The 21,998-nt window shown below is 37.9% G+C and overlaps 1 protein-coding gene across 2 annotated transcripts in view; it reads left to right on the top strand.

The window, feature by feature from the left end:
- Positions 1 to 2,792: 2,792 nt before the first annotated feature.
- Positions 2,793 to 21,998, top strand: part of cdh6 (cadherin 6) — a 224,831-nt gene continuing 205,625 nt past the window's right edge. For both annotated transcript variants that reach the window (XM_055014274.1, XM_023272148.3), the window contains exon 1: positions 2,793 to 2,890. The gene's annotated coding sequence lies outside the window, so the exon portion shown is untranslated. The remainder of the gene's footprint in view (positions 2,891 to 21,998) is intronic.

The following is a 21,998-nucleotide window of genomic DNA, read 5'->3' as shown; positions in this document are numbered from 1 at the left end:
GAACTTCACTATCTTTACTTTTAAGCTCTTATCTTCACCATTGTCAGGGCTAATCATAGGTGCACGCTGTATTTTGTTTGTTTTTTTTGGAACGGTCTAAAGTATTGAGATTTTACATCATTTGATATAATAATATGATTATACTTTTTCTTCATATTAAGAGGAAAATACATTATGAAATTATGTTTTTACGTGTATCTCATCAAATGCAGGCAGTAGAGATTAATTTTCATAATTGTGTAGGGGGGTATACCAAAACCATGATTATGGGATTCTGTATGATTTAGAAATTGGGAAAAACATATGCCTAATGCATAATGTTAATAACTGTCATTATTTTAAGTGTTCACATACAGTAGCCTACTTGCAGAGGTGGAAAACCAGGCAAACAACCCCCCAAACACACACATAGGCTTGCAGCAGCTTTCTTGCAAACAGGCGAACAAACAAATCTAGTATTTTGTGTACAAAGTTAAATGTAATTTTCACTCTTTGCTGGAGACAATGCAGATATAATTTAAAAGCCATATTACACACAGATTTGGAGCACAGGAAAACAACTAGCTTCATTGGAAAGAGTGAGTTCTGCTGTTTATTCTGAGTTGTGACATGATAAGATCTTTGTGACTTATTCAGCCGACAAGCCAGAGTGTGAAAACTGGTGAAGAAATAAGTAGGGATGTTGCTTACAGAAGCTTGATTTGTCTTCATAACATTCACTACATACAGATATGAAGCCTAACAAGCATAATTTAGAAACTCTGGTTCTTCTCTTTCAGTGACTGCGTTGCATAGATACAGTATGAACACACCTACGATGAGTCCATGTAGTTCAAGTAATTCAAACAGCTGTATTCAGGATGTAAATGATTAAGTGTGATGTAAATGCAGAACGGCTGCACAGACGAGCAACGACCACTGCTAGAAAGGTGAAGTCCAGTTTGTTTTCATTCAAGGTATTACACTTCGCTGCAATGAATAATTCCTGAGCAATTCAACTCAAAAGGGATGTGAATGTGGTTGTAAAGTGCAAACCCTGGGCTCTGAGGGCGAAGCTCCGTACGGCACAGCAAGTCAGTCTGGGTGGCAGTTTCTCCCTGTGGTCAATGAGTGTACTGCAGTAAAAAAAAAAGAGGCATACTGCTTGCTAATTGTTAATCAGTGAAGGTTTTAAATTAGCAAAACCAACCGAGAGCCTAGAAAAGCAAGATTAAAATCATGATGTCACCTCTGGAGACACTAACAGACGTGCTGGGACCAACAGAACCTGGAAGCTGGAAACACTGTTTGGTTCACATGCTAAACCAACAGGTTACATCCAGTTAGCAGGCACCATCTTTGAATCCGGAATCAGCTTTCCTTTTTATATCCATCTCTTAAGGGTGGAAATAAAAGCAGAACCAACAACAGCTACAAGCTCATTTTCAAATCTTGTCAGTGAATTGGAGCCTCTTGTGTTTCTGTTGTTTTTGTCTGAAAACAAGGTTCATGAGAGTCCCGAGGCTGAAAAAACAGAAAAGTTGTGCATCTTCAATCAAAATAATAGATCTAATGGTGCTATCGGGCCAAAGGCTGAAAGCACCAGTTGCTCTTGCAGCCTTGCTCCTGTTGTGAGTTCCTGCAGTAGAAAGCCTCCTATAGAGAGCTTTGTACAGCTACTTGAACTGCTGTTTCTTGTTGTTTAGGTCGATGCCCAATACTACACCACAATAGACACAGAAATGCTCAAAGCACCACTTAAAGCCTATCTGGAGTTCCAACAGTCCAAGGCCCTCCATAGAGAGCTTTATAAAGTTTTCTATTTAGTGCACTGCAAAAACTCCACATCTTACCAACTCTGTTTCCCTTGTTTTTAGTCTAAATGTCTCATCCTACTTGATTTAAGATAAATTCTCTTAACAAGAGGCATTTCAGCAGATGGAGGGACTTGTTTTAAGACAATGCATCTGAAATATCTTGTTTAGTCATTCTTGAAATAATCTTGTTTTGAGTTGAATGTTACAAGAAAATTCAAAATAAGTTTAACCCTCGTGTCGTCCTGTCAAATTGACCCATTTTAAAGTTTGAAAATGTGGAAGAAAAAAATATATATTTTCACAGTGAAACTTCTGATGTCCACATTTTCAACATTTTTGGGAAATCTTTGAACATTTTTTGGTGTAAAAAAAGAAATGTTAAAAATGTTTCTTAAGAACATTCACATACAAATCAACCAAAATCCAGTGAATTTTGCTGGATTTTGGTTGATTTTTATGTGAATGTTCTTAAAGAAAATATTAGAAGTTTTACTGATATATATGGAATCACTTTAGATATTTTTAGAATTTTTTTGGAAAAAATTTTACTAATTTTTTTGAAAATATTTACTAGAATTTTCTTGCCAAATTTGGGGGATTTTTTTAAATAATAATTTTTGGATTTTTTTTCAGACAAGGAAACAGTATTTTTTAGTGCCCTTAAATGAAGACAACAGGAGGGTTAAAACAAACATCTGGAGCATCTCCAGTGAAAATAACGCTTATTGAAATGTGTCTGCTGGGTGGAGAGAAGACTGAGCTGCCACCCTGTGCGTGTGCGCGTGCACGTGTCCCTTTAATCGTTGTGGGGACCGTAATGACCAATCAGCAGCCTTTTCAACTCCTCAATTTGTTGATTTGGTGTTGAGGGGAGGGGAGGGAGGGAGAGGGCGGCCGTGGGGCAAAGGGGGAGGTCGGTAGAGAGAGGCTGGAGCTGTATGAGAGAGAGAGAGAGAGAGAGAGAGAGAGACAGAGAGAGAGAGAGAGACAGAGAGAGAGAGAGAGAGAGAGAGGACACACCGAGCAGCAGCGCTCCGTCTCCGTTATTCACGGTGGGTTGGTTCTTGGGAGAGCTCCATCCTCGGCTCACGGCGGTAAGTGTCACCGGCTCTCCGCTTCTGTTTTCTCTTTTTCTACCACATGAAGCAACTGTTTTCATGCCTAAATCTTTTAAGAATGTCCTTTTATCTCTATTTTTTCCCTTTTTACGCCCCTAAAATCTAATTTATAAGCTTGTTGGAGACGCGTAATTTGAATGTTAGTCGCAGCAGTTTGGCACGGTGCTCACGGAGGGCAGCACGGCTCGGATTTAGTCTTGCCTTAAAGTGAGGGGAAACATTCAGTTGTGTAGATAGCAACTTCATTTTTAATGCACTTTCAGGGACAGTCTTAGTAAACGCTGTTAGTTCATCCTAATTTCTTCTGTTTTCCGTCTTCATTTCAGCGCTAATATTACATTAAAGTTCGGCGTCGCGCTGTAAGTTGAGTTAAAGTTCGCATATTATGTGTTATTGCTTTAAAAAAAAAAGGTGCCGTTTTTATGAATTGACTGGTGTTTTATGTTGAATTTGGGATAAAATAAGAGGAAGTCATGTTACCGACGGACTGAAACCCCCTTAAATTATGTGTTTAAAAATAATAAAAATGAAGCCAAGCTAGTCTACATGTTAAAAAACAACTTTATTTGCATTTTCATATGTTTGGTGAAGTTTTCTGTCGTCAGAGGATGTTTTTTCCTACCGTGAGTAAATGACAAAAAAAAGAAATGTGATTTTGTGGGTTGTGTGGTGAACTTAGAAGGAAATGCTCAGTGTAATATTTAATTAGTGCAACAAAAACAGGAGAAGATTGAAACGTGAAGGGAATGGCGTTAGTCTTCTAGTTGTGGTTTGTGAGGATCTGCAGAGAGAAAGCTACAGGGAGACTGGAGCAGAATGGAGTGATGCTGATCTGTTCTGACTGATTTTCTTCTCTTTTCAACTCTCTCTCTGACTCCATCTTCCATCCTTCCCCCTCATTGTGGATTGAGGATCTAATTAGAGCATATATAGTTATGAAGAAAATTACATCCTCACCTCTCCTTTAGCATCGCTGAGACTGAGTGTCAAACTCATTTTGCTTAACTGGCATCATATTTACATGGAAATGCCCCTTTTTGCTCAGTGTGTGATTGTTTTCACCTGTCTGCTGGCTCGCTGTGCCTGGCTAATGGGAGCTGGTGTCGGACTGGACTGGACTGGATGCAGCTGGGTGTTTTCTCAGACTGGACAGCTTGGACGGACGTGGCAGCAGGTCTTGGGTCGAACAGGCTGCTGCTGTGTTTGACCTGCTTGGAAAGAGCCAGATGGGTGGGGTTTCCAATATCTGGGCAGCTGTGGAGGCAGCGGTGGTGGTTGTGAAGTAGTCGATGTGATAAATATTCAGCATGTTCCTGTGGCTGTTGGAGAAGAATAGATAATGTTTGAGATAAAAGAAGACAGGCCAGACAAATTCCATTACATTAGTTATTTTGGATTTAATGAATTGAAATCCCACTTTTTTATTCGTTTACTGTTTGATCGAGGCCATTTTGATTTCATGACCAAATCTGTATTCATTTGCCTCTAAAAGCAGTGTTTATGTCTTGTAAGTGGAGGGCATCGCCTGCCTACATCTGCATATTTACAGTCTTCTCATAGCTGCTGTAAATCATGGTTTAGATAAAACGTGACAGGCCAGTGAAGTTCCATTACATTAGTTATTTTGGATTTAACTGACGGAAATCCAACTTTCTGCTTATTTGTTGTTCGACTAGGCCATTTTGATGGTTTGATGGCCAACTTTCATGGCAAAATCTACATTAATTTGCTTCTAAAAACCATTTTTATTTAGTGTTTTGGAGGGGATAACCTACTTATATCTACCTATAGTACCTACAATTTTCTAATAGTCACTGAAGCTTGTATTTGAGATCAAACAGAACAGACCTGTGAAGTTGCTTTGGATTTAACTAATTGAAATCCAACTTTCTACTTGTTTATTGTTTGATCAAGACCATTTTGAGGGTTTGATGGCCAACTTTCATGGTAAAAAACATCAATTTGCCTTTAAAAGCAGTGTTTATTCAGTGTTTTTGGAGGACTTAAACCACTTACATCAACCAAGACCAGCTACAATTTCCTCATAGTTGTTGGAGTTTCTGGTTGAGATATAACATAACCAGCCAGTGAAGTTGCATTACATGAGTAATTTTGGATTTACTAATTAAAAAAATGTTTAATCAAGGCGATTTTGATGGTTTGATGGTCAGCTTTCATGACAAATTCTGTATTTTCAGTTGGAATAATTTATTCTCTAAAAGCAGAGTTTATTCAGTGTAAAATCAGAGAGCCTATAGATCTAATTATTTACAATTTTCTCATAGTTGTTAGAGCAGAATAGCTTGTGAGTACGTGAGTAAAGTTGCATTATATTCAGTAATTTTTCCATTTAACCTATTGAAATCCAGTTTTCTACAAATTCATTGCTCGATCAAGGCCACTTTGATGGGTTGATGGCCAATTTTAATGGCAAAATATGCATTCCTGGATTTTCAGTTTGAATAATTTGAGCCTCTAAGATCAGTGTTTATTCTGTGTAAGCAGAGACATAGCCTACCTACATCTAATTATCTGCGATCTTCTCTAGCTGTTGGAGCAAACTAGCATGACAGACCAGTAAAGTGGAATTACATTCAGTACTTTTGGATTCACTGATTGAAATACAGTTTATTCTTTGATCAAGGCCATTTTGACGGTTTTATGGGCAACTTTTATGGCAAAATATGTGTCCATGAATTTCATTTTGATTAATTTCAGCGAATAAAAGTCGTGTTTATTCAGTGAACAGGCATAACCTACATACATGTACCTACAATCTTCTCATAGTTGTTGGAGCAGAAAAACGTGGTTGAAGTAAAACATGAAGTTGCATTACATGAGTAATTTTGGATTTAATTAATTGAAACCCAATTTTCTACACGTTTATTGTTCAATCAAGGCCACTTTGATGGCTTGAAGGGCAAAATATGTATTCATGAAGTTTCAGCTTGAGTAATTTTAGCCTCTGAAAGCAGAGTTTATTCAGTGTAAAAAATCCCCACTGAAAGAATACTGATGAAACCATTGAGGTGATTCTGAGTCCATGGCTGTTAAAGGAGGATGAAGCAGGACTTTTTTTTTTGCTTATTTTACTAAATGATGCCTCTGAAAGTGCTCAGTCAAAAGAAACATATTTTGTGATTTGAATTTATGACAAACATCAAGCTGATATGAAAAGACTTCCTAATCTAATGCTCATTTTTCATTCTCTGGAATTCAAACAAATTGCATTCTAATGAAATTGAGCTCTTAACTCCTTGCAATTAAACAGTGGAAATCCTTAAAAGACCACTGGTTGGTAATTCAGACCCCTCATTGTGATGCATTGATTTATGCTTTGTAGGAATCTGGGCTTTCCCAGCATGCGTGGAAGTGCCTTAGAAATGTGCTTAGCCCTGGCATCCATCGTCTCTATGAGGAGGCCTGCATCAGTCCTCACATTAGACATTCCTCACTGACTCAGATGTGACCTCAGCCTAGCAGGACATCACTGGAGCCTAAAGTAGGCTGCTGACTGGTCAGGACATAACGAAGACTGAGAAATAGCATTTAATGTACCAAACGGTGTTTTCATTGAAAGTTGTTCTTTAACTCTCGTGTCGTCCTGCAAGTCAAAACTGACCCGTTTTAAAGTTTGAAAATGTGGGGAAAAAAAAATATTTTCACAGTGAAACTTCTGATGTCCACATTTTCAACATTTTTGGAAAATCTTTGAACATTTTTTGGTGGAAAAAAATAAATGTTAAAAAACTTTCTTAAGAACATTCACATAAAAATCAACCAAAATCCAACGAATTTCACTGGATTTTGGTTGATTTTTATGTGAATGTTCTTAAAGAAAATATTAGAAGTTTTACTGATATATATGGAATCACTTTAGATATTTTTAGGATTTTTTTGAAGATTTTTACTCTATTTTTGAAAATATTTACAAGAATTTTCTTGCCAAATTTGGGGGATTTTTTTTTAAAAAAATGTTTAAGGGAAACTTTTAAGGAATTATTGGAATTTTCTTCCTGAAGGTTTTGCAAATTTTCAGAAATTTGGGGAATTTTTTTTGCAGAATTTTTGTATTTTTTAAGACAAGGAAACAATATTTTTTGGTGCCTGTAAATGAGGACAACAGGAGGGTTAAAACCACAACAGTCTGCTTTTTCACTGTAATCCACAGGGAGCTATTTAACTAGCAGTTTATTTGGTAGATATAAATATGCCAAATTTACCAGAAATAAATGTGTAAAAAGTCTTTTGTCAAGTTTTTGTCATAATTAGATTGTTTTTGTGACTATGTGGTCATCCACGTAGACTTCCCAGTGATCCATTTAGTCCATTAAAACACGACTACTTGGAGGAGATTGACACTGACTGAGAGTCAGCTCTGAAAGTTCGTCCCTTCGTACCAGCATGTACCAGGATGTATTGTTTGTGGCCTAAATGGTTAACTCTCAAAACTACAATAGGGGGCTTTGTTTCCTTACACTGCTTTTTTCAGACTGAACACAAATCCAGGGTGGTCTCGACCTTAACCTTAACTGTCTGTAATCCAGAGCGAACCACAGTGAGTCTTTGGTGGACCTTGTTGGAGGCATACGGTGACAAAGAATGTTGCTGTAAACTCTGACAGCCGATAGAGCTGTAGTGCACTTACAACAATGTGGAAAAATCAATAATCTGCTCTGCCAATCTCCCCTGTGATTAACACAGGCACGTTTCACAGTTCACGGTTCAACGCAATGCCAGAAATAATCTTAGAGCGCCGCAAAAACAGTAGAATGTATGTAAAAATCAAAAGCATAAAATGTTTTTTCTTTTAAACTCAGGGGATAAAACAACATAGCTAACATGACTCAGTTAAAGAAAACTCCTAAATTTAACATAGTGGATACCATATTTAGGCTTTTCTAGTGAGCAATAAAGTTTGTTCTTGACCTCGAAAAGAAAAGAACAAAACTCTTAACTCTAGGTTCATTTTTCTGGTCACATACAGAAGTGGATATACAGGGTTTTATTGAACTGAAAAAACATTAGTATTGTTCTACAAATAGGAATAAAAGAGTAATATGGTGAATGGCAAATGGAGAACAGTATAAGAGATCGCACAATTTAAAGGATAAAATAAAGTAGCATGCAAGGTAACCTAAATAAAAACAAATATATGTATAGATTTTGTTGAAGCAGACAGACTGCTAGCGTCGGTGTTGTCCCAAAGCCACCGAGCCAAGATGGCAACACTGGAAAAAATGCCCCTTTCTAAACAAGAAAAAAAAACATATTTCAAAGAACTTGTACCTTGAAATAAGTGAAAAAAATCTGAGATCTTAAAATTAGCTGGGAAAACTTATTTTAAGCTCTATTTTACCAGGATTGTTAAGTTTAGGTGTCTTAAAATAAGCCAGACATGCTAAAAAATAGCAGTTTTTCACTCATAAATATATTTTTGCTTTCATGTAACCTCCTAATGTGAGATGTGTTAAACTTATTTTGAGTTGTATTATAGCGGCACTTTTCTAGATTTAAGACCATCTTGTACTTGAAATAAGATTACAAATATTAACTGAAACATTTTGAGATGTGTCTTCTGACAGTTAGCTAGAAATCCTAATATTAATTGTGTTGACAGCATTTGTTGTGTTTTAGGGTCAGCCAGCTATGTCCAAAAGAAGCTGTTTTTAACTCAAAAGTAGACATTTGCTTTTGAAACATACAGTTTAATACAGAGTAGAAAGTTTAAGATGTATTTTACTTATTTTAGGTTGTATAACAGTGACATGACTCTAGATTTAAGACCAGCTTGTCTTTGAAACCAGATTAAAAAGTGTGATTTCAGCATTTTAAAACATCCATCTGCATACAGTTGGTTGAAAATACATTAGTTGTAAATATGACCGTGGTTCTTCCTCCCTCATTTATAAATAACTCTACACCATGTAGACAAGTCTAGTACTGAAGTCAACTATTTATTTTTGAATTTGCAGCAACACATTAGCAAACTTGATGATATGAACTAATTGGTGATTTTCCAATAAAACGCATTTACTTGAATCAAGTGAAGTTTATATGTTAAAACCAGATTGTGTAGCTTCTACAAACAACACCTCAGCTGGAAAAATGTATTGTTTCTTGTAAAATACAACTCAAAACAAGATAATTCAAGATTGTTTGACTAAACAAGATATTTAAGATGCATTGTCTTAAAACAAGTCCCTCCATCTGCTGAAATGTCTCTTGTTAAGTGAATTTATCTTAAATCAAGTGGGATGAAACATTTTGACGAGCAATAAGACAAATAGACTTGTAAGATTTTGAGTTTTTGCAGTGAAATGCTCAGTGACCTTTAGTCTTTAGGCTGGACTCAGTCACAGCCAGGTCAGTCTGGAGTCTGTTGAGCAGTGAAAAGTTCAGGAAACAACCTGAAGCTCAGGCCGGGGGAAACATTTGCACATAATCACTATAGACATCAGTGAGGAGGAGATATCTGGTCCTACTCTTTGTTGTAGGTAAAAGCTTGCATCAGCGCTCTCACCACGCTGCAGGCATGCTTTTTGTGCGTGTGTGTGTGTGTGTGTGTGTGTGTGTGTGTGTGTGTGTGTGTGTGTGTGTGTGTGTGTGTGTGTGTGTGTGTGTGTGTGTGTGTGTGTGTGTGTGTGTGTGTGTGTGTGTGTGTGTGTGTGTGTGTTTTGGGGCAAACAAACATGGCACCACAGCAGTTAAAGCAAGGAGAGATAAAAGCATGTAATCCTCTGTATCGCTGCAACTCAGGATGGATCTAAGTATAGCAATGCTCCTGAGATGACCAGAAAAGCCTGAATGAGTATGTATTTTAGTGTGTCATTCCAAATTAGGGCTTGGAAGCAGGCCTACTGTGTTTATTAAACTGACTGAGGGCAGCTTCCATTTGGCTGGAAACACTGATATTTTTATTATTTATTTAGCTACGGCGAGAGTACAGTTCATTCTTTCAGCTTTCAGTCATGCAGAGACGACAGTGTATTAAGGTCATTTGGCATGTTTAGCTTGGCGTCGCTCGCAATTCAACTTAAGCAACCGGGTTAGGTCCACTTTTCTTGAATTTGTATATATTTAAAGATGATTTTCACAACTAGATTCATGCAGAAAGCTCACAAGTTATCTCTCAGTTCCTACAGTTCAACAGTGCTGAACAGCTGAACAGTTGTAGCTGTCACTCAGATGGCTTTAACTTTTTAAAAAATAGAGAAAAGATGAGATATTTTGTTACTTGACTAAGTGCACAACCAGTCTCAGCCATCGCCTGAAAACTCCTTACACTCTACTCTAATAAAATGTTTAGTCTACTGTATAAAAGGCTGAACACTAGCAGATCTACAAGAGAAGAAATGGTGTTGAAAAAGTGCAGGAAGACGGTATGGCTGTGGCACAAATGATGAGTATGAGGACAGGATAAGGAAATGCAGGGTTGTGATGGCCTCAGTTTTATTAGCGCTGAACTTTCCAGAAGACTAAGGCACCAGGGGAGGATTGATAAGCACTAAGTAAAAACCCGGGATTGTTTAGGCTTGTTCAGAAGAGTTCAGAGACATATTTAAGGCATAACTTTCCATCTGTAAAATGTGGCATCACATTTAGGTAGTGATTCCATAAAGGTTTCTACTTTTAAACACACCTTTCTTTCAGGGCTGGCCATATTGGCTGTATCAGCCTCAGCTATTCAGATCTTCCATCATTTGACATGATAATACTTCCAGTTTTATATATAAACTATTACATTAAGAGGAAAACATTTTGGATTATAAAATTCTGTTTTCACATGGATCTTGGCGTGAAATGTTCAGAGACAGCAGCTGTGTTTGTTTAACATGTTGAAGTATTAGGTTACATAAAGTTAAAGGAAACAGCGAAATTTTAAAAGTGTACTTAAGTTTTTACGCTTGTTTGAGGCATTTTTTGACTTTTGCTGAGAGTAAATACACATAATGGGAAATGGAAACAGCTTTTTCTCATACAGCTAACCAGATGTTTTCACTTCCTGTGTTGTCTTCGGCTTCGCATCAAACATAGCTGATACCAGCTGTCATGAAAGAACAACTAGAACTTCACCGATTTAAAAACAATTCCTGAATGTGCTCTCCTGCTTCATGTGTTTTTGTCAGTTTGCAATCAGCGGATTTCTTCTGCTCTCCCCACCTTCGGACAACACTGCTTAGCCTGTTTTATGCAGCATAGATATCTTTTTATTTAATCAGAATCAATCATTAATTATCATTAATCATTGCTTAACCCTCATGTCCTCCTGCGGGTCAGATTGACCCATTTTAAAGTTTGAAAATGTGGAAAAAATATATATTCTCACAGTGAAACTTCTGATGTCCACAGTTTCAATATTTTTGGGAAATCTTTTAACATTTTTTGGTGGAAAAAAAGAAATGATAAAAATGTTTCTTAAGAACATTCAGAAAAAATCAACCAAAATCCTGTGAATTTTGCTGGATTTTGGTTGATTTTTATGTGAATGTTCTTAAGAGAATATTGGAAGTTTTACTGATATATATGGAATCACTTTAGATATTTTTAGGATTTTTTTGAAAGATTTTTATTCATTTTTTGAAAATATTTACAAGAATTTTCTTGCCAAATTGGGGGATTTTTTTAAAAATAAAACTTTTAAGGAATTATTGGAATTTTCTTCCTGAAGATTTTGCAAATTTTCAGAAATTTGGGGATTTTTTTTGGCTGAATTTTTGTATTTTTTCAGACAAGGAAACAGTATTTTTTGGTGCCCATGAATGAGGACAACAGGAGGGTTAATTAACTTAACCCAGACCAGTGAACCTGTCAAGCTGGTTTATTATATAAATGAAAGAGACATAATATTCCACCACTCACTGAGAGAGTTTGTTCCTTAAAAGCTTCCAGTAAGTTTTAAAAACATATTACAACAAAAAGCTAAGTTGCTTTGAATACTGCCCATGATTGCCTCCTTTTTGCAAAATCATTGAGGAGTTCACCAGAGGGAGCTACTGCATCTTTCATTCATGGAGAAACATTGCTGTAATCAGATATCACATGGAATGGACGTTAATGGTATTAAAAAACACTCGGTACATGATACCATCTGACAGAGCAGCTACTCACACACATTTAATTATAGAGGCTCTGAATGCTAATGAAGCCCCAAACTGCTCTGTGTGCTAATTTACACTGATGGCCGACAAATGCCCTGACAATAGTCTTTGTGTTCTGTGTGTGTGTGGTTGTGTGTGTGTGTGTGTGTGTGTGTGTGTGTGTGTGTGTGTGTGTGTGTGTGTGTGTGTGTGTGTGTGCCCCTTTGATCATCATTTTTTTCCGTGGAAAGCACATTTCCTGCTCACATTTTCCGGTCAATTTGCCGATTTAATCGCTGGCTAGGTTTGTTTTTGTAACCTGTAGACCCTTGATCATCACGTGGAAGAAAAATCACATGGAAAGCATAGAGGGAAGGGATGTTTTATGTGTGCGATATAAGACAACCATAGCAGTTAGCGATCACCTCCTTGTCCATATCTCCAGGCAACAGCAGAACCCAAATTGGTGTGCATGTGAATAGAAGCAGCTTTTAACACACTGCAAAAAGCATTCACATCAAAACAGTTTTCCTCTGACAGGTGTTCAGCTGCATCTGTCTGGAGGAGAGCTGCTAAATTGTTGTTTGAAGACAACTTCAGCCTTCCTCTCAGCTGGCTTGACAGCTCCTCCAATTACAACTCTCTGGGCCCAGTGTGTTGTGTTTGCAAATACAGTAGATCGCTGTTCATCAAAGCCGGGTTAGAGAGAATGAAAAGAAGTGGCAGCATGTTGAAATTCTCAAGATTGCTGTACCACTTTGACTGAAATCAGATGAGTGTTTTTTTTATGCTACAGCAACATGCGAGCTATCTAATTAGTGTCTGATAGCTAACCTGAGGTAACAAAGACGAGAACTTTGTTTAAAAGAAAAATGGATGGGAGAAAATTAGCTGTGAAAGGGGGAAATGCTGGTACATGATGAGAACACAGAATATAATTTCACTCAGGCTTTGCAGTTTTCACATTGGCACTGTGCTGCACAGCGAAGACGTTTTAAGCTTTGAGGGCCGCAGCCTTTATCACATACTGCCACCAAACCGCTGAAAATAACCGAGGAAGTGTCACAACCGGCTTCAAAACTGCCATCTTATGGTCTGTTCTGTAACCTCGTGCACTTTGTTGAAACAGTAGCAGTCTTGAAGTGGCAGAGGAGCAGATCTAATGGCCAAATTATTCAACCCTCTGAACTCCAAACAGTCTCTGAATGTTTTTTGCTACTGTCATATTTTTACTCACTGTGGGATCATTTTTCTCTTATGTATATAAAGTCCTGCACGTGTAGGCAAACAGAACAACTATGGCCAGAAGAAAAATATCTTCTGCGCAGTATGACACCATTACAATATCATGAACCACAGTATTGAAATAAAGAAAAGTTGAATTTCTTTGATATTTCTTATTTTACAAAAACGTCCAGGTTTTGATCTGATAGCAGTGCTAGATAAGCAATGTGTCTCTGCATACTCTAGATGGAAACAGACATGAAGCCACATGAGCATTTATCTGGAGTCATGTTTTTGTCTAACGTTAGTGCAGCTTTGTGGGAGTACTGCCAACTATCTGTCTTTTGAGAACTAACAATTTGCCACCAATAAAATTGTAAGGTGGCTTTGAAAAGTTTGCTTGGATATAAAATTCTGAAGACGCTGTTCAGAGAAGATATTACAGCTTCGGCTGATTATATACTACTCCAGTGGAGACAAAAGCAGTGCACAGATGTGTCTTTAAATGTGTTGCAGAGGAACTTGTTGTGAATGAATTGCAAAGAAGTTTTTGTCTGCTGTGACTGCAGAATTCATTTTAAAATATTGTGTCTGCAGGCTAAGTAAAGCTGCCTTAATTGATACAATAGTGAAACTTCTACCTTCACTGTGTAAGCCAACAGGCGGTTAGGATTTGTATTTCAAATGAGAATGTTTTATTGGTATCTTCCTTTAAAAGTCTTGCTGTGTTTATATGATAACTGTCAGCAGCATCACATTTTAAATTCACACTGGAACTTTTAGAGAAGAAATCCTGCAGCTATCGACGCTGCATCACATGGAAAGACGAAATTCAGCTGTAGCCAGAAAACATGTTTTTTTCTATTTTAAGGAAGATTTGTTGGACAGATTCATCTGAGTGGAAAATGGTGGAAATTAGAGGGGAAGTCTTGATGGTGCTTCATCCTAAAATGGCACAAAGGCAGGAAGAAAACATGCAGTGAACCCGTAATAACTTTCACACTGACACTTGGAAAGATGAATGCTTGATTCTCACAGAGACACCACACAACATGCAGGAGACGACTGGATCGGAAGGATGGATCTCCTCTAACCCACATGTTTACCTACATCTTGTTTCACAGGCTGTAAAAAGCACAAAGGCAAACACGACGCTCACAGGGAAACTCTTCCCGCATGTAACCGTGTCATTTGTTTGGTGTGAAGTGCTTCTCATCATCAGGCTTTGTCTGATTTAACTGGTGGTCAAAGGAGAAACAAAGCCTATAGGTTAGCTAAGAATAGTTTAAACAGAATAGTTAATGGACTCTCTCACAAACTAACCAAGACAGTTGTTAATTGTGCTTCTCAGTAGCTGTCTCGAGGTGCTGTGGAGAACAGTTGAATGGTGCGAGAGCACAGAAACAGAGGTTAAGTTGTTCAATTTTCTTCTTCTTTTGATTATAGTTTGCTTTCATTGGATTGGATTGGACAGGGCCGCCGCTGTGATAGAACTGTATAATAAAAGCAGCTGTGTTTCAGATTGAGCTTTTATTACTGTGCTCTAGATGGCTTGTCAGTTTTTTTTAACTTGTTTTCTGGCCCAGTTTTCATCTTCAGTGTATTCCTCTGTGATTCTTTAAATAGATAATACTAAATACTTTTCCCACAACAGGAGAAATTCAACCAGGAGTCCTATTTATATTCCAGTAATGTATTAATTTATTTTATAATGATGGCAGATTTTCTAAATAATTGTGATCCGACTCACATTTTGGCTCGTTTCAGCTTCAGTTGTTGTGAATATTTTAGTGTTGTTTGATGGTTTTGACCTGACTGGCGGTTGTTTTGAGGTTTTGTGAGGTTATTAGTGTGAGTCAGACTGAGTTAGGAACAGGGTTTTAATCTCTTAGGACGATGGATGACCACATAAAGCCAAGTGCTCTCCACTTTCCATGGCCTTGTTTAGAATATATACTTCTCTGTTAGATAATGCACTGACAGTATACTCCTCTTTTAGCCGCCACCCACTACCAAGGCAGTGATCTGTTCACTCACTGATCTTCATCCATTTACTATCCCCACAGATTGTATTCAGGGTGGCGTGAGGCTGGGGGCTATCCCAGCATGCATCTGCTGAGAGCTGAATCCAGCCCTGGACAGGTAGCCGGAGAGCACTTGATTTCTTCTATGAAATGAGTTAATAACAAGAGCAGCCACGACATTTTATCTTGACACAAGAGGCAACATTTGTCATGGAGATAAAAGTGACAGGTGTTTGCAGCTGTGGTTGTGTTCCAGTTCTCATTAGCTGTTCAAACTCTGCTTATTTGTAAATGTTTGCAGATGAAGTCGACAAAAGGAGATGCCATTTTAAACAGGTTGCTGCTAGTGTTGTGGAAAAAACTCTCTGAAAACCATAACAATTTCATCAAATTCCTGACCTGGAGCAGCGCATCACGTCTACTGCACCCTGACGGGTTTATATGTTTGCATGTGAAATGATGTGAACAGAACACCGTGTGTATTACATTTTACAATAGAAGATCCATTTTGCACTCTTTTGTTTGTGAAATTGTGGCATGTGTAGTTTCAGACAAATGTTTTTAAAGAAATATCTTTCAATTTAGAAACACTGAACCATACAGCAACAAAGTACACTCTCTAAGCACAAAGAAAGATTACAAAAATAGTGCAATAAAGACTGCAATAAAGGTGCCTTCCTGAAGGTAGGATTTATTGCAGGAGTGCATTAGTTTTAGGTAAGCACCCCTAATAAACCTACAACCATGTGTGGAAGATGTTGGTGGTATATTCCTGCCCTCAGTATTTACAGGTTCACCTTAGAATAGATTGGCATTCCTCCACAAAAGGCAAACGTATTCTTTAGTTTTTCTTCTCATATATGCATGTGTTGAACCACATAGCCTCATAATTTAATCAGTTCAGCTGTTTATGGAGGAGGTGTTAGGTTTACTAATGCTATACGCCCCTAAACACGAGTGTTTTTTCATGCGTAAAATGTATTTTCCTGCATTTTGTAGACATAGCAACAGTGACTGTAAAAGGCTCTGAGTTTCTCCAGAATGCAGGTAAACCTACAGCTCCGTGTTGAGTCTGAATGTCTCCTGTGTGGACTCAGACGGAGCTGCTGCTGCTCTGGAGACACATCTTCACATTCCTCAATCATTATCAGCTGGTTATGAGCCTGACTGGTCACCAGAGTTGCTTAGTATTAGTTGCTTTTTGACGTGACATAGAAACGATTGCCCTGGAAGATGAAGCTGGCTCAACATGAATATTTGATGGTGGTTTCTGGAACAAGTCAATTTGTCTCACTAGACTCCTAAACTGCCTCCAAATTAGATTCTTTCTTTGCAGAAGAGATTAAGATTTGAGAAAACTGTGCTGCTTCCCGCAGTGAGGATGAGGGTGTAATGTATAGAAAAAGCCCAGGATGAGACGGCTGCATCTCCCTGATAGAGTGGGGAAATTAAAGAAGATGATCTTAGATGTTCATCTCTCAACTGGAGGCTTCCTCTAAACCAAGCCCTGTCTTGTCTGTATGTTTTTTTTTACACTCTCTTAACCGTATCATTGCTCCTTACACACTCATGTAAACACACACAGCCGTTTACAAGGGTAGATGCTCGCTCATTTGCATAGTAATGGGTTGCTGCATGCCAGAGGAGAGTGACAAAAGCATTGTGTCTGTGTATGTGTGTTCCTGCTGTTTCTCAGCTCTGTGGCAGCCATAAAACAGGAGTTCTCATGATAAAATGCCCTTGTGAATGAAAGAACTGCAAACAGAGCACCACTACAGACCCTTGTAAACAGTCACGCACAATAAGGAGTTGTAGTCCTTTAAAACAAGCTTTTACACCAGACCCAGTCACACCAAAGCCTTTTCAGTACGCAAAGTTCTCCAGTCAAAACCGTAACAAGTAAATGTTAGTTCTCCATTCGCTTTTTTAAAAACATCTTTGTCTCTTGTGTTGGTTTCAGTAAAATGTGTGACAAGACTTTAAAGATTTCGCTACAGCATCCAACACAGACTGAAAAGTTCAGAGTTTCCAAACTAAGCTTTAAGCTGGAAGAAGTTTTTAATTTATTTGGGGTCACTGGAACAAAAGATGACGAGATGTTGTAGCTACTTTGTGACTAAAGACAGGAAAAAGTAACGGAAAAAATACGGATACGATGTTATGGACATGACAAGTTTAACTGGAAAACATATGCAGTGATTGTTAGGTTCCTTGTGCAAGCAGAACTCTGTATTTACCTTTGCCTGTTACACAAACCCACATATTGTTGAAGGACACGTGAGGAGAAGAATTTGTAGCAAAATGAATTATACGGGGGAAGATATAGAAGTATTATTTGTCATTCTGCAAACTCAGGTAATGTACGGTTGGTTGGTGCACATGATTTATATGATAGCCTCCATAATTTTGGACTGTCCTCTCAGTTTTTTTCATAGTCAGAAGCATTTAGTTGCTGGTGTAAATTGGTTTGACATTTGCGGATATGTCATTATTTGTGTCTATATTCGGTTGTTGCAGTACAGAAACTCCACAGATACAGTTTGTTTGGGAACATTTGGGTACAGTTTCGATACAATTTGTCCAATCATGTGCTGGGGTGATCAAATTAAGGAGCTGATAGCATCAGTCACTAATGGTATCAGTAGAAAAGTCATTCTGGAGCCCTGCCTAAGGTCTCGTGTCCATGCTCTGGACTGACCTAAAAAGCAGTATTTGTATTCTAAATTACTGTTAAGGTGTTGTCAGTTGATTGACTAATTATTGACGTTTTGGCCAGTCATTTATCAGTCGTTGATTAAGTTATCTTTGCAGTGTACACCTTGATAAATGTGAGGACTCACTGCTTTTTTTCCATTTTATCTTCAGTACCTCTGTTTTGATCAAGTTTTTGAAGAATCTCATTTTACTGTTTGTGCTTTTTAAAGTCATTGCCTGTTTTCTGAAACCAGGATAGTCTGTTGAGAAACTCGGTCGCTAGCTGGAGTACTCATTGTATACATGGTGACCTTGTGCAGACTTCAGCCTAGCGGGGTAACAGTAGTATTCACCACAACCAGTGCTGAGGGTAAAGCATTACCAAGTAACACAGCACAGAATTTCTGGAGAGTTCAGAACTTCCCACCGTGGCTTGCATGTACAAATGGAAGCACCTCCAAAGCCCAGCAGCAACTAACTTTGGTTACTCTGTTCATGAATAATTTCAAAAGCCTGGGCGGTGGAGAATCTCCTATGCAGTCTGTCTTTGAAAAATGTATTTTTTTGTCTACCTAAACAAATCTACCCATCCAATTAGATGCAAGACCAAGTTCACTTTTGTGGAAAGCTTGAATTGGCCTTTGACGTGCAGTCGAACCTGTTTCTCTCCACATACTTCATTAAAGAGCATAAAAAAGACCTTCTGTATGTCCACCTTGTTAGGACAGGGATTTCTGCTGATATGTGGGCATATGTAGGGTTTGAAGTTATATTTTTACCTGACAAGTACATCACAAAGTACCTGAGGGAATAGTGTGGAGTAAACAACCCCAATACTGCCTACAACTATTCACTTAATGCAACATTTTTTCTGCTCTCATATGTAATGGAATTAGTGCTTCTACTGCTGTTTCTACACTTCTTGTGAATTTTTATTTATTATTTATTCATTTATTTGATCAGGGACCATGCAATTATCATAGAACACATAGAACTGATGCATTACATATAGAGTGTGTAGCATTGAGCTAATTTTCAGCTCCCGTCCCTGGTTGGGCTTTTAAGTAAAAGTAGTTGAAGGACCAGCAACACAAATAAAAACAGCACAGACAACATTAAAAACCTGTAACCCCCACCCACACACACACACATACACACACGCACAATGACACAATCCACAGTCAGTCGGACCTCTTAGATGTCATAGGTGGGTAATTTCTTCTTTTTCTTTCAGCCAGTACTGAATTTTTGCTGTAAAAGTTTTTAAATCCGCTATCCTATTAATTTCCTTTGGTAATGTGTTCCAGATGTGACAGTCTTTGATTGTAAAGGCTGTTCTGCGGTTAGCTATTTTGCAATTGTTGTTGGTGGAGCTTCTGGTGACCCTGCAGCCGTCCTGTCTTTGGATGAATCCACAGAGTGGCGCTGATTTATTGAGGCATTTAAAGACTAGTTTGACAAGGCAAAGATCTATGAAGCTTTCAAAACTCAAAAAATTGTATTTTTTTTTTAAATTGACCTGTTTTTAAAATTTGAAAATGTGGGAAAAAAATATTTTCACAGTGAAACTTCTGATGTCCACATTTTCAACGTTTTTGGGAAATCTTTGAAGATTTTTTGGTGGAAAAAAAGAAATGTTAAAAATGTTTCTTAAGAACATTCACAAAAAATCTACCAAAATCCAGCGAAATTCGCTGGATTTTGGTTGATTTTTATGTGAATGTTCTTAAAGAAAATATTAGAAGTTTTACTGATATATATGGAATCACTTTAGATATTTTTAGGATTTTTTGGGAAGATTTTTACTCATTTTTTGAAAATATTTACAAGAATTGTCTTGCCAAATTTGGGGGATTTTTTTTAAAATAAAACTTTTACGGGAAACTTTTAAGGGACTATTGGAATTTTCTTCCTGAAGATTTTGCAAATTTTCAGATATTTGGGGAATTTTTTTAGCAGAATTTTTGGATTTTTTTCAGACAAGGAAACAATATTTTTTGGTGTCCGTAAATGAGGACAGCAGGAGGGTTAAAATGAGACAGTGATGCCACCAAATTGTTTTTTTATCCATAATTTTCAAGGCTTGATTGTTTAATGAACCAATGTGTTTTATTGTAGATGCTTGAGCCCAAACTATCAGACAGTATGAGATATGGAAGAAGGTCAGAGCATGCACATACAGTAATGATTCAACTGTGCCATGCAGCTGGTTAAAGGATGGCCTGCTCATAAAAAAATTTTCCCTCCACATGGAGTCAGTGAACTCCGTCCTGTCAACCGTGTCCAACCAGTCATCTCTGTGTGTCTTCATCCACTGGTCCTTTGTCCTATGTGGTTACAGGGACAGTGACAGCCTGAGATTGGTCAGAGAGCTGGACATTTTCATATTTCTCGTTGCTCTCGTCTCATATTGCTGGCAATAAGGTGGATAAGCCAAATCCGTAATGTGATGCTGGAATTTAATAGTGCTCAGCCTGCTATAAGCCAAAGTGGTCTCATTTTCAATAGCCATGAATTGATTTAAGGTTAGGATCACAGTTACATTAATGTCAGATTAAATTGTCGGTTTGTGTTGAAAGTATCACAGGCACCTGCACGAACACAGTAGTCAGTAGTACTAGTGTGTATCATGTATACATCGATACGGATAACCAGATTTATGTCCTATTTGTAAACACTATATTCCCTTATCAAAATTGGAATAAGCTTCAGTACCAGGTCGCCAGTGCACCGTTTTGCTTTTTGGACTTATGGAAAGTGTCTCCTCTCTCTGCCCTCCATTCTATCAAAGGAAGACCCTGTGACGTCACTTCACAGGATTTCAGGTCAATGATTTTCTCTCCTGCTGTGTTTTGGGGCTGCTGGTGTGTGATAAAAGCTGCTCATGATGTATCAGGTCTCTCATCTTCCTCAGTCCTGCTGACCCCCCTCCCCAAGTCCTCTCTGGGGTTACATAATGCTGTAAATCCTAAAGTACCATCTGCTACCAACAACACTATCCATCACTAATTGTTGTTGATGCACATGGCAACAGTCATCAGAGCTCTCTCTCTCTCTCTCACACACACGTACGCACGCGCACGCACGCACACACACACGGACGCACACAGATAAACACTAAAATATATCCTTGTCAAGGCCTTCATGCTTAGATGTCCAACCATAAAGTACAGATGAGACATGACAAGGACACTTGTAAAACTTTAACGCTCGTGTCGTCCTGTAGGTCAAACTGACCCGTTTTAAAGTTTGAAAATGTGGAAAAAATATATATTTTCACAGTGAAACTTCTGATGTCAACATTTTTAACATTTTTTGGTGGGAAAAAAAGAAATGTTAAAAATGTTTCTTAAGAACATTCACAAAAAAATCAACCAAAATCCTGAGAATTTTGCAGGATTTTTTTGTGAATGGTCTTAAATAAAACATTAGAAGTTTTACTGATATATATGGAATCACTTTAGATATTTTTAGGATTTTTTTGGAAGATTTTTTCCAAATTTTTTGAAAATATTTACAAGAATTTTCTTGCCAAATTTAATCAACTATTGGATTTTTCTTCTTGAAGGTTTTGCAAATTTTCAGAAATTTGGGAAATTTTTTGCTGAATTTTTGAATTTTTTTCACACGAGGAAACAATATTTTTTGGTGCCCGTAAATGAAGACAACAGGAGGGTTAAGTGGACCTTGGATGGATTTCAAAACCAACCACCTCTTTTTGTGTGTGTTTCTGTCACATGCACACATCTCAACATCTATTATCTCCCCTTTGTTAAGATTAAAGCAGCTCAGGTTGCATCGGGGGGGATTAGGCTGGTTGGGAATTTAACTGCTGGGAACGGGTCACCCAATGAGTGCTTGTGTGTGTATATATATGTGTGTGTGTGTGTGTTGGGGTCAAGCGTAGGGGACAGGGATTACATGACCCACGATGTACATGTCCTGTTGTGTGCTTTGTCAGTTCCTGCGAACCGTTACACTCCCACTAAAAGCCTGCATGTAAATGACTTCAGTATAATGCAAAGGCGCTCAGAGCTTTAGATCCAAATGTTTATATCCCAG

This window comes from Amphiprion ocellaris, chromosome 10 (assembly GCF_022539595.1).
Source record: "Amphiprion ocellaris isolate individual 3 ecotype Okinawa chromosome 10, ASM2253959v1, whole genome shotgun sequence".
Taxonomy (NCBI): Eukaryota; Metazoa; Chordata; class Actinopteri; family Pomacentridae; genus Amphiprion; species Amphiprion ocellaris.
The sequence above is the reverse complement of the archived record's forward strand: the minus strand, read 5'-3'. Positions and strand labels throughout refer to the sequence as shown.